This window comes from Saccostrea cucullata, unplaced genomic scaffold, assembly GCF_032062105.1.
Source record: "Saccostrea cucullata isolate Sc308-1 unplaced genomic scaffold, CSIRO_AGI_Scuc_v1 ctg547, whole genome shotgun sequence".
NCBI classification, from domain to species: domain Eukaryota; kingdom Metazoa; phylum Mollusca; class Bivalvia; order Ostreida; family Ostreidae; genus Saccostrea; species Saccostrea cuccullata.
In genome coordinates this window covers 103,432-118,103 of record NW_026930450.1, presented here as the reverse complement: position 1 = coordinate 118,103, position 14,672 = coordinate 103,432, and the positions used below count along the sequence as shown (strand labels likewise).

At 32.6% G+C, this 14,672-nt stretch overlaps 1 protein-coding gene across 1 annotated transcript in view; it reads right to left on the bottom strand.

The window, feature by feature from the left end:
- The window catches only part of LOC134228632 (putative oxidoreductase YteT), a 164,502-nt gene that overhangs the window by 113,493 nt on the left and 36,337 nt on the right, over positions 1-14,672 (bottom strand). The gene's annotated exons all lie outside the window — the stretch shown is intronic.

Here is a 14,672-nt window from a genome sequence, read left to right as displayed (position 1 = left end):
ATTATTTAAGATCCAAATACTCTCACTTTTTACTGTTAAATTTGTATCATCATCAACCTATTTTCCCGTCATTTCCCGATCATTATGAGTAGCAAACTACGGTCTTAACTGTTTCGCACTGGACTTTTACTCCTCCATGGCACCTGATCCCACCTATGATGTTTTAGAGGTCCGTGTTTGCTGTTCCAAAATTTATATAGTAAAATGGATTTCTGAGCTTGAATCCTGTTCGTTATATGCATATATTCATGATAAACTTTATATAAGTTATTTAACGTGTATAAAAATATACAAAATATTGCCATGTAAATTTGAAGGTAACATTACAATAAAAATTCCTTGTGGTAGATAAGTCTGTGAAGAAATTATGTCAATTGTGATTGTTCGCATCAAATTTGTATGTCTTCAATATAACATTTAACTAAAGCAAAGCAAAACAGTCAATGCAAATATGTTCTTTGGGGTATCTAAACATGAATAAAACTCATATGATCAGATAAAGTAGTAGCATTTGCTCGCTCTGTGATTCATTTAACCTTAATACAATTTTATTGGTGTAATATATAAATTGTTTTACCAAAGCAAAGCAAAAGTATGATGCAGTTTTTAAACATTAATCTCAACATACGATTACTGTCATAATCATATTCTCTTTATAAAAATATATTGATATTTTTCTTTAGAAAATAACCCGTTGTTTCTCGTTTTAAGATTTTGCTGATGGGTTAGTATTCATAAGGAAAAAATTCCATCTTTGAAAAATAAAATACTTGAGGTAAGAAACAGTAGGCAGTTATAAATAAAATAAAACATATAAATCCTTCGTGGAGAAACCATTTAAATCGTAAACATATTTAAAGTTTTAACCCTATTTTAGTTCCCTATCGACTCGAAGGGAACGCGAAAGGATTGCATAAAACTGGAGTAAAACACCAAACTCCATTTGATTAAGTCTGATTACTATTCGTATTTTATTACTAGATATTAGTATTGGCCGATAACTGAAAATTAATTTGCTTTCATAGATTTTTCCCCTTTTAAATGAGATTTTCTTGTTAATATACGACCTATCATTAAGAACAAAATCATGTTCTAGATACCGAGGCCGTGCTTCTTTATCATACAGAAGATTTCAGTACATGAGAAATCAAACTTTTGTACTGCATGTCCTAAATTTACTGATCCTAACATTAATGGATATATAATTTTGTTTTATGGACATTTTATTAGGATATTCCTATATTCATATTGATATCACAAACAAATGTTATCTACAATCTAAAATTGGAAGATAAAAAAAACAACAAAAGTAAATGATTAAAAATTCTGAATCTCTCTTAGTGACTGGCACACACCGATGAGTGTCTGATATTTATCACAAAGAACATTATATTTCATTGATAGCATTCAATTAACACATGCTGTCTAATGAATGCTTCATTTTTAGATTCCAATAGTTATTCAAAAACCTACTTCTCTCCCCTGCATGTCTGAGGTTTGATTGTTCAAGTAAATGAATAGTATTTCGGTTTTGGAAAAGTCGAAATGAAATCAAATCGACTTATTTGCTTTCAAATTAAAATCGGTCAGTGAAATTAATAGGAATAAATGTAACAATTTGTGCTCGCATGAAAACGTTATTTTCAGTTTTACATCATTATCAGAGGATGACACCAGACATATTTAAGCTCATTAAAGTCAATCACTAGCTTTAGCCCACTCATTCCAAAAAGTAGACGATTGCATTTCATTGTTAATATATAATTAATGGCGACGTTTCAGAATTGTGCTGTTTTTTTTATTCTTGATAATGGTTCTGCCAAATTTCGTTCTTTACTGTTCATGAAAATATTAAAGTCAGTGAAGGTATTGCAAAGCAATATGTTCAAGAAGTGGTATTTGAAAAGCAATATGTTCAAGAAGTGGTATTTATCACCAAAATTATTTGGTCTTTCTTTTTTACGCTTTTTAAGAAAATTATTCTCGGAATTTTTTTTCATACTAGTATCTCGTTCTTTGTCATCAACCAACTTGCTTTGTTAAAAAGCACTCCTTTACAAAAGAACAGTGATATTGATTAAACAAAATTCTTTATTCCTTCACCGACTATGAAACATATGGAGATAACGAACAGTATTCAAGATCAAAAGTCCATTAAACAATACAAAATAGGAGCAGAGCAAACACGGACCTCCAAATCATCGGGGTTGGGATCAGGTGCCATGGAAGAGTGAGCATCCCCTGCCGACCGGTCACACCCGCCGTGTGCTCCTTATCATGATAGGGAAATGACGGGAAAATCTGTCGTCAATTCAGTGTATAAATAATGAACTAACAATTAGTATGAGAAACGTCAGTTAGAATTTGACTCAATGATAAATTGTATTTGCTAACAAGGTCACTGTATCGACCATAGAACTTACGAAATTATGACTTTATATATCGTTTTATCCTTTGGAGACTAGGTCTTCCAACAATCGTTTGAATTATTCATCGTATACCAGTAAAGGGCCTCAAATTTAGATATCTACCTGGCGCCAAGGAGAAGAACTAGTAAGTTGTTAGAACTTGTTTCTTATTCTTTTGCTTGTCAATAAAATGTGCCCAAAACAAAACGTTTGAGCAGAGATATTTTTATCGGGCCAACACAGACTGTGCCACAGAGCTTGGGTTCGGTTTTAAGATCTCATCCAAAAGATCCGAAAACTAATTGTTAGTCCTTATTTACATGCTGAATCGTCGGCGATTTTCACGTCACTTTATGGAACCACAAAATTTTAAGTAAAAAAAATAGAAGCGATTTAAGTTATATAGATGTAGTACATTTTATTGTAAAATGAAAAAAAATTTCTTACACTAGTAAATAATATTTCATATTATAATTGTTTTTAGTGACAATACACTGATAACGACATAAATGCAATTGCGGGAAATTGTGTCGTAGTTGTTTTAAAATGATTTAGAAGTACCAATTAATAATGCAATAACTAACAAATTATAAGTCTTTGATCTGTGGTATTAACAATTAGCTTTTTTCATTCTCTTCTTTTCAGAATCATCAATGCTGCAAAGATTTCTTAAAATAACGATTGTATATCTGTTGGTCATTAAGGTATGGATAAGGTGATCATTATAACAACCTGTTTTATAGAATGATTTGTTTTATTTATTCAATGTCTCAATACAATCAGGATGTGTCCAATATCAACAAACACTGAAGCCAGAGTGCACCAACTCTCAGGATTTTTGAGATATATATCTCCGATCTGGGTTGAATTAAAATTACATCAAATTTAAGCCTTTTTCCAAAGTATGTGTTCATAAATGCCATGGATTCAATATGAAATCTAAATTCTTTCTCAGTTTGCAGTATTACAATGTGCAATTAGATATATAGCGTGCAAAGAGGAGTTCCACTTTAAAAGCCATTTAAATGCATATGCTATTTTCATTATTTATATTCGCTAATTGATCTTTGTAGATTTTTGAAATTCTAAAGAAAAGTTACAGTCTTTATCAATTACAAGAAACACGGCCCTCCAAAACATTTTTTTGGCACACCCGAAAACATGTACAATTTATTTATGAAGCCGCTATTAAACAACATCATATATAAAATGTTTTTCACCTTAACAATGAAATATGGACAGAACGATAGTATTCAAACTTAAAGGACATTGTAGCGATGCATATCGGGAACAGAGCAAACGCGAACTTCCATGGAAGAGAAAGATTCCCATGTCGACGACACTGTGCTACTAAACTAAGAATCTGTAGAAATTTCAGTTTGTAAATAATGGCCTAATACAAGTAATGAGTATAAAAAACGTCAGTTAATGTTTGACCTAGTAATATACCTACATGAATGAATTATATGGAGATAACGTACAGTATTCAAGCTGAAAAGTCTATTAAACAATACAGTGGATCAGAGCAAACACGGCCCTCCAAAACATCAGAGGTGGCCCCAGGTGCCATGGAGGAGTGAGCATCCCCTGCTGACCGGTCACACCCGCCGTGTGCTCTTTGTCCTGATTTGGAAAAAGCGGGAAAATCCGTCGACAATTTATTTATGCGACAGCCGCCAGTTAAAATATTTTTTTCTACCTGGTATCTGTTTACCTCAGCCATATAAATAAAATGTTTTTCACCTGCCATACAGTTTCAAAATGGGTATATTTAGAAACATCGGTAGCTCACTCCTCAATTGCACCTGGTCCCACATCAGATGTTTTAGTTGGTACATGTTTCCTCTGCTGTTGATTTTGAAAAGTGTTCGTTATTCCGTTATAACCGAAATAGAACATGCCTCCTTCCATATTCCTACGATTAGCTTTTTAGTCGTCCACTTTCCAAATAAACTTAAACCATATGGTTAGAGACATATATTGTGCAACAAATGTTATCTATTGGTTTTAGTTACGTGAGTTACAGCAATTTGTTATAAAACATTCACTTCGTGGGAGTTCATTACCATACTATGGCAATGTTTGGGGAATGGAAGCATAAAAGACAAATAGGTCTGCATTTCCTTAATAGCTGACTTGAGCCAAGACACTCAGTAGGCTTTTCGGATTGCCGTTTTTCTATTAACTTAATTTGTTTTACTTCTCTTTAACCACGGGGCCATTATCATCATACTTGGTATATATATCTACTATATGCTCGCTATTAATTCTTAGGTAAAGGGGAGTAAAATTATTATAAGAAAGGGTCAAGTTATCCAAAGGTAGATAATCAAGAAAATATGTTAATTTAAACCCATTTCTCAAGAACCACAGAAAAGATGGAATTTGTGAAAGCTTCGTGAAACAGTACAAGTTCCAGATTCTTTAGATTTAACCGTGCCCCCATCTGGTATGGATAGGGCTATTTTAGGGGATAAGAGCTCATCCAGAATTTCTGTGACTTTAAAAAAAAAATTAGTAGCAGGGCCACACAAAATAATATTTATTTGAAAATATTACCACTTTCTGTAGATTTAATTTTGTTCAATTTATGGCTGGTCAAAAATTGGAAATCATATTTTACGTAATACATGTACTGTTTTGAGTTTTGCATTATTTTAGGCAACCGTGTGAGGCTTCACGCTCATAATGACAGACCGACAATTCATATCTTTCTCCGAACTGGCAAATAATGAATTATTCAGTAAAAGTTATTCTTATCAACAAATTCAAAATGATAAGTCACCTCTGAGGAAGTCGTTAATCTTAACAAAGTGGCAGCTCTATTTCTTATTTAATTAATTTTGACCTAGAAATCATGAATATACGTTATAGAATTGTAGCATGCAGATTTGTTTGCGATGAAAATCGTTAAATGAATATTTTTGTATCGTGTTAATAAATTTTCAAACTTTTGAAAAAAAAGTTTTACTTTTTCTCATACTAGTATTTCAGGGTTGTGATTGATCGATTTAAATAGAAGTTGAAATAATTGCTTTTTATTGAGTAACAGATTTTTTTTTTGGCAGTTCTGGTCAATCCTTGGTAAAACAAAAAAAAATCATTAAAACTGTAAAGTATTATTTACTATGGTACATGTACATACCTGCTACTTTATTATACGCCCGTTGGAAATGTGGGAGGAGATTTATCGTGATGTCCGTCCATAATGCTTCGGAGTACCCATCTCTTGTCCACCCAAAGAATGAAATTTAATATGACTATTACATTATCTTTGTTACGTAGTGCTGTTGTGCATTTTTTATTTTACTTTTTGAAGGGACACATATTTTTGATTTTCCTCAGCAAAACATCGGCATTGCCATTCTTTCTTAAATATTTAGGGGTATCCATTCTTTATTACAAAGTGCTATTGTGCAACTTTTATTTTACTTTTGGTGAAACACATGGAGATAACGAACAGTATTCAATATTAAAAGTCCATAAAACAATATAAAACAGGAGCAGAGCAAATACGGACCTCCAAAACATCAGAGGTGGGATCAGGTGCCATGGAGGAGTGAGCATCCCCTGCCGACCGGTCACACCCGTCGTGTGCTCCTTGTCATTACCGGGAAATAACGGAAAAATCCATTGTCAATTAGTGTATAAATAATTGACTAACAATTAATGTGAAAAGTTAACATTTGAATCAATGATAAATTGTATTTGCTGACAAGGTCATTGTATCGACCATAGAACATATGAAATGATGACTTTAAACGAGACAGCTGTAATTCTAGTTGCATTAAATTGTTCGTCAATAATTTACCTCGTTTTAGAAATTTTTCATACGTAGAGCATGCTCTTGCGTATCGAATCAACTGAGATATATAAACTCCTTATGCAGGTGATGAAGGTATATTGCTGCATAGGTAAGGGGAGTTGACGATAGTTTATCATAGAGCTTGGTTGTTAGATTACCATTAACGTATTTTACAAGTAAAATATCCAAATATGAAACACATGTGTCAGACTCTGTTGTATCTTTTATCTCAAGCTCTCTAGAATATATCGTATTGACATAAGAATGGAAATTACCATTGGTAATTGACAATACGTCGTCGATATATTTTATTGTCGAGTTGAAGGCCACAGCAAGTGTTTTCTTCTTTTCACGCAAAAGATTTTGCACAAATTTTGCTTCATATGAATACAAAAATAGGTCTGCAAATAACGGGGTACAATTGGTACCCATGGGAATTCCAATAGATTTTGTTTGAAGACCTGACCATGGGACCAAAAAAACTTAGACAAGCTCACTATTGATCTCAGTCTCACTTTTCCACTCTTTGTTCCTACTGAAAAAGTGAGACTGAGATTTAAGTGAGCTCGTCTAGGTTTTATGGCCCCAAGACCTAGTCTCCAAAATCTTCATAGATATTGTCAATCAGCAACTCAAGTATCTTTTTAATGTCAACTTCAGTGTACTTGTGTGTACAATCAGAATGATTTTTAACAAGATAACTTTGCAAAGGACCAATGGCAAGGTAAGTAACTTTACTAGTTCCATTTTTATTGAAAGAGCAGCTCCTATTTATATCAAATAAACCTGGACTTAAATTTATCGTGGAGAATGGTTGTGTATAAAGTTGAAAAGTCATGGGTTTTAAGCTGTTGATTTTGGTGAAATGTTATGATTTCAAATTGTCCAAAAGTTCCTTGGAATTTATATGTAAATTAACATCACTCCTTGAATAAATTGTTGCACTGTAAACTAATATCTTATTGACAGAGGCTTGGTTGAACATTTAATGGGACCCGCTATATGTGTCTTTGTTTGTAAGGATTCTTATGAGGTTTTGGAATCCAATATATATATATGGTAGTTCAAATTCAATTTGGTTCTTTGGAATATTAAAAGTATTTAAAACTGATATATGATTTTGAAGAATTTCTTCCTTAGAAAGGGAACCATGAGTATAAGTTGGATTACCACTTGTAGTTCTTCTAAAATACAATTTATATAATGAGCCTTATAAACGATATTGTTACCTGCTTTGTAAGCAGGGACCAGTTGGTCTGACACTTATTTCTAGTCTCCGATAGCAAGCATGGACTTTGCCATTATAACCATATGGGAGCTCAGTTGGCGAGAATATCATTTTGTAACCTCCTTCACACAGTACCTCTTGTTTACTTCCAGGTATAGACTTTGATCAAGAAAACTTTGATTTTACTATGAAACCTCCCTCAAAATCTTTTTTATATTTAGAGCATTAATATGAATTCAATATCAACTATTGTAATTCTAGTATTCCAATAAACAGAAATGTTCCTTTAAATTTCAATTCTTTTTATTTGTTTGTTTAACGCCCCTCTAGAGAATTTTTCACTAATATGGAGACGCTATCACTTGCTGGTGGAGGGCTGCAAATGCATCCTATACTTTACATTCAGGGCAAGGAACAGTAAAGAAACTTTGAGAATGATTAAAGATTCAATATGAAAATAAAAGCCTTGTTTGACTTATATGCAAGTTATATACATTAACTAATGATTTTCAGTAAATATTCAGCGGACTTTCCATTAAATTACGACTCGTTGTAACGATGAACGTTTCTCAACTAAAAGTTCGAAGAATACATATTCAGGTGCCTCGCAAAACTTAGACGTATCTTAAATGTAAATATTAGCAGTAACTCTTCCTGCACCCAGCACTAGAAGTGAAAGTCATGTGATTCTTTTAGATGAGACCTTCCGTTTCGTGGTAGAGTTTGATACAAAAAAATTAAGATTTTTTAAAAATTTTGCATGGCCCCCAACCTCTGATCTAAAATATTTAATTATATGATTAAAGAACTGATCCTGAAATTTTTTTTGCGCCGAGCAAATCAAAAGTTGATCTAAATTTGAAATCATTAATTGGAAAATGTTGACGTCTTCTTTGAAAAAAAAATCTCAAAAGGAATATAATATAGCAACAACCAATCAACCTACTTTCCAAAAGAAAAAAGACTTCTTTGCTAATTTTCATAAGTGATCACAATTGAAAAGATTTTATACAATAGAAAAAGAGATGTGTAGTGCTTGCCCTTTACCTTACATTTTTACTAAGACCTAATTGAATTTTTGCATTTCATGATTAATTTCACAAAAATAATTTACAATGAGCAAATTTGCTATTTGAATGTAGGTCGCAAATAGTTCATTTTTTAATGATTAAAACATAAGGGAGAACTATTTATATAAGTTAGCTCTGATGTCTTGATTCTAATTCCTTTTCTATCAAATTCAATATTTTACGCAATTAGATGGTAAAATGGATTGAATTGCTATTTGATTAGGATTCAATTAGAGTGGATGGAGTTTTTAAAAATTTTATTGGGTTTGTAAAGTTCAATTATTTGTTATTGCTAGTAATGACACAGGATCTTGTTACCTTTCAATGGTTGTAACGCTACAACAGATTACTAAGTGCCCTCTAGATACCTTGACAAATGACTTTTGTTCATAATGCCGAGTGGAAGCCCTTGCGTGTTGAGTCTTTTCTATTTTATTTGAATCCTGTTAGAACACACTACTAGATATAATAAGCTTATTGGAACCAATCGGAAAATCCGGATCTATGAAAAACAAAAGGTTTTATTTCAATTTTACCGAAAGTTAAAAGATACAGACATTTAAGGGTGCGAGGAGCAAGGGAAGAGACTGTATCACCCCAAATTTCTACCAAAATAAATTCATTTCAAGTGTTTAAAGATGAAGTTATCAATTTTATTGATATGGTTGAATATTTCTTCCCCTATATGTAAGATAAATTAAGTCAGCTTTGTTTAAATTAAGTCACCATCCAAGATTATTACGTCTAAATGCAGAATAATTATGATCGTATGCAAGTTACCAAATCTGAATTTGATTTTAACATTCTTAAACAAATTATTTATGTCAGTTTGCTAGATAATTCTGTACTTTTTTATGAGAACATACAGGTTACTGTATAAGGTCCTCTCACAAGGATTGATCGATTGATTGTATATTGGAATACACCTGTGAAATATGAAAGCCCTAGTACCAATGTTAAAAGTTATGGTCAAGGTCTCAGTTTTTAGGTGGGTCAAATTCTTAGGTCAAACTCAAATTTGTTGGTTTCCAAAGAAAGGGCTTGTCACAAGGAATTTAACTGTAAAATATGAAAGCCTCATTTCTAACATTTCAAAAGTTATGGTCAAGGTTAAAGTTTTTTTATAAAAGTGGGTCAAGCTGTAAGGTTACGGTCAAAAGTTCTAATATAATTATACATGTATACCCAATGAAAGCTTTTGTCACAATGAATACACATATGATGAAAGCCCTAGAACCGACTCATCAAAAGTTATAGCTATGGTAAATGTTCGGATTTTTTTGGTGAAAGTCGATCAAACTCCAAAGTCAAAGTCACGAGGTCAAATTTGGTTTCACTGAAAGAAAGGAATACGCATGTGGGATATGGAAACCATATGGCCACCCATATCCAAAAGTTATGGACAAGGTTAAAAAACTATATACCCCCAAATCTTCGATTTAGGGGGCATAAATATAACAAAACTGTTTGTTGGTAGAAATATGGGATCTTCTATGATTTGAAGTTGGATATGATTTTTTATCTAACGAGTTGTGTGTTTTATATCCCCAAGACTTGGCGAGGGGGTAAAAACACACAACGAGTTGAATAAAAGTCAAATACAACAACAAATCAAGGGAGATTCTTTTTATCCCATGTTTAATACTTCACAACCAATGTTTTACACTGCTTTTATATACCCGGTAGGACTCCACTTTAGTTTACTTCATCACGTTAATGCAAAAACCACAACTGCACTTAATTGTAAGGAATATCAAAAATATCCAATAGGTCAAATGCACGGGATAAAGGGGTAAACATGGGATTAATTAGAATATGTCCATTCTAAACTTGTAGACCCAGATCATTTGGAAATAAAAATTTCGTCAATTTCTTGTTTACCTTTTATGTGAAAGTTTGTTGTTTTAGTGAAATTATTTTTGAATTCTAGATACAAGGGCCTTGTATGTCTTTTAATTTATTTTATTGCAATGCAAAATAAGTCGATCTATGACCTGGATGGTTTTCCGCATCCCCTCTGTCGAATGTCGTTGCTATGCATTTTTGCTTTATTCGGCTTAAGTTTATGATTTTCCTTTCATATCATACATGTAGCAGTAAAAGTGTACATAGTTGGGTTTTTTGTTGTTGTTGCAAAAACATCCAAATGAATCCTCTTCGACACGAAAGGAAATCAACGAACTGCGCTGAACAAGTTTACGTGTTCACATCATTCTTCACACGAAATCGCATAAATAATACATAGTGAAACGGATATGGTTGTTTAGTTTTGTATAAACGTTAGACTTACGTTTTTGTTTAAAGTCTTAAACACTAAAAATATTAATTTAACGATCATACAAGTAGTATGAATCTGCCATTGTACTGGGACTGCACTGAGATAATACAAGGTGTATTATAGTTATTTTGAGACCTCTCTGGTGACGGAGTTGATAAACGTTAGTTCGTTTCGTCTCCTATATGCCGTTATAAGATCTGAATTAGGCAGACGGTTGCGGGGAATAGACGGCTAAGTATTTAACAGTGAACCAAAGCGTAAGACCTGAACAAGGCAGCCACTTGGTCATATATTTAGAGAGATGGCATACCAATAAAGGTGGGGGAAGTGCCAGGATACAGTACTTGTGGAGTGGCAGGACAAGAAGAAATTTGTGTACGGGAGACACCCGTTGACCACAGCTAGTGGTTGTCCAATCAAGAAGAAACCCATTGTATTTGTATATATTGTAATTTTATTCGGTCAACAAAATCCTGAGTTAACAGGTTAACGAACCTGAGTGTAACGCCTGGTGATACAAGCCATATCACCACACACCAAGCTCGGCCGCGTTGCACGTTACAATAGCTATTGAAATGCTAACATTATATTTCACATAAACAGTAGATTATGGCTCTGATTTACATATTTGGTTTTCAGTAGAGTGTGCCATGCTATTCTCATATTTATTTGTCAATGTTCGTAATGGACGGGCACGCAGTTGATGTCTCCTATAGACTCAGGTGAGTAATACTTGATGAGTCTTATGACTCACCTGAGTAGATGACATTGATAAATGACTCTGTCGGAGAAGGGATTAGCAGTGACCACTAATTCTACTTAGAAATGATTGCTTCATAATTGTTTTCCGTCGATATTAGTTTTTCAAATTCCCGTGTAAAAAGGGTTACAATTCAAGCATGAATATTGTATATTATTAACGTACTGCCGTGAAAAACAATGATATGTCGATGAGAAATACAAATATAATATTTATTTGATTATTTTTGTGAAACATTATCGAAGAATATATTAGGACGGCATCATTCCATTAATTTTTTTTTAAATTATTGATCATTGTGTAGTAAACTTTTACCAAATTAAATGTTCGAACACAAATAGTATAAAAATATCTGTGCAATCTGTTTTAAATTATTTTTGCACCTCGACAAATAGATTGGATCAGGTTCTTCAATCAGACCTGACATTTACGTGGTTTCTTTGGTATTATCATTGTTGATATCAAATATTCAGAAAACACACAAAATCTACCTTGATGACAGTACCAAAATATCATATTCTAGTTTTCATGAATTAGATGACGTTTTCCACCCAGAGTATTAAAATCAATTATCTATTGAGTAACAATTTCTTCATCAACATGTATAACTTTCAACCATTCGAGTTCTCTTGGAGATTCAATGACTTTCACTGTTTTTAAAATATGCTGATGTTTCAAAAATTTGAACTAGATCAGTATAGCAGAACAGTTCTGGCTTTATAAAGAATGCCGTAGTCGATGGTTTGATTATTCTAATCAAGCATATTACGATATTTTCATCATTAAATGTACACATTTTTATACTTTTGCTATAACTGCTAACAAGCTCAATAATACTGACTTTCAACAAAGTTTTAGAAATTCTTGCAACATCAACATATTTGCCAGCAGCCTGCCTCGGTTTCACAATTTGTATTCAGAGCATGCTCTTCGGCTTTGAATGAATAACATCTGTGCACTCCCTTTCCGATGAAGATTCCTAATCTGTTTCATACAGACCTGAAAAAAATCATTTCATTTGTGACTTCTTGAATTCAGCTGATTTGTGAGAAGTTGCAATAAATAGAATATTAAGCATTTTCGGATTATTGTGTCAGAAAACATGTCGTGTTCAGCAGTAAATAATAGAAAATTTCCAAAGATGGCAGCAATTCTATTGCTTCTTATATTGGTAGTACCACCACGCAGTTTTCTTTTACATCAATGTCATTCTCTGTTCGGAAAGTTACATTTCTATAATTGCATCGCTCGCAAGACTTATTCCAGACAATTTGAATGGAGAGAAAGAGAAGCTTTTCAAGGTTGAATCTGAGCATTAGATTGTATACCGATTTTCTTCGGTTTCCATCTTCTTATTCCTTTGAAGAGCTCCAAGTTTTTTTCTCTTGAATTGCTTGTATCACAACGTGGCACATAATCAGACAAAATTTCAGCCATCAATGTCTTTTAGATTGAAAATCTAGTTGGCCTCACGTCAAATATTACAGTGACTTTGATTGCCGTTGAAGTCTTTTTGACTAATGAAAAAGGAATTAGTATTGTTGTATAATTTCTGATAAAGAAATTGTTTTGAACTGCAAACTGAATGTCACCGGTAAAAAGTATGTTACTTTGCAATACAGACATTGGGTACTAAATACATTAAGAAGGTGCTCCCTTACAGATATTGTTACAAGCCTTTAAAAGATGCTGTAAATTGTAAATCAAGAGTGTTAAATTTGGCACAAATATTTTATTATACCCTAATTGTAAAACTTTTACTTCCGGCAATTCAAAAGTTATTTTTTTATACCATAAGGGTATCTTCAATGCCTAGATACAAAAAGTGGAAACTCATAAACAAATTTTTCTCGTTTTCTGTCATAGACATTAAACGTATGATATAAGTTACTAATTACAGGACGACTGCAGCTCAAACTTTCCCACTAGATGTCTCTTTCCTGAAGTGTGTCATATGTAGCAACATGTTGGTTTATAATTTGCTGTGTTTTAAAAACACGATCCTATTCAGAGCATGTTTTTGCCTATCGAATCAACTGGCAGATATAAGCCCCATAAGCAAGTCATAAGATATTGCAAATTATAATAGCGTTGAATGCTGACTGAGGATTTTCATAATAAAAGTTTATATCATTATTCACAAACTCAATTATCTGTGGACTTTTTTTCTCCATGATCATGACAAAAACCATGCAGCGGCTGTGACTGGTGAACAGATGTTTTTTTCATTTTCTCGTAATTCCAAAATGGAATAACTGGGTTATGATTTTGGGAAAGCAGACGCTTTCTGTGGCTTATATAATGGACAGACCATCATTTATATGTGTACATATTTCTATGATATAAATAGATATATACCTAGGAAAACATGACCTGTTTATTTGTCTTCCAATCTTGAAAGAAAAAAAATACTGCAACAAGTAACCAGATGACAAAAATAATAATTAAAGCACATCAAAATACTAGAAACAAAATTATTTTCTTGTCCGATAACCCGTATACTAGTAGTTTGTGTAAGTTTTTCTTACTTTGATCTTCTTATTTCAATAAACCATCCACATGTACCTGTGATTGGTTTGACCAAGAGCTTCAATGCCTATCTCGTCACTTTAATCTGAAAAAGTTCCTCTGTTTCTAAACTCATAAACAAATTTTTCTCGAAACACATGTCATAAATCAGGGTCATCGTGCCTGTTTAGAAACATAAATATACGTACTACACTTTTATCATAGAAGAAAACTTCACAAAATCTTAGTTTTGCAATGTCTTCCACAAACCCTCACATTATTAAAAATCATTCTTTCCTCTGTTTCCAAATGTGTATTTTAATGTAACAATAGATGTCAATAGAGGTTATTTTACTATAACCTACCATTTACTTGTATTTTTCAAATTTAGAACACGAATATAAATAAAGAGAAAAGAACATGATATAATGATTTTAATTTGATATAGAATTGACTTAAAAATTTGTTTATTTTTAATGTAAACTTTAAAAAATTTCATCCGACTTTATCATTTTAAATATATTTCGAAATGTTTTTCTTTCTATTCTTACATGAAATGTATTATTGAATTTTAGGGGGAAATGAACCGCTTTTGTATTTTGGCGGCGATATATC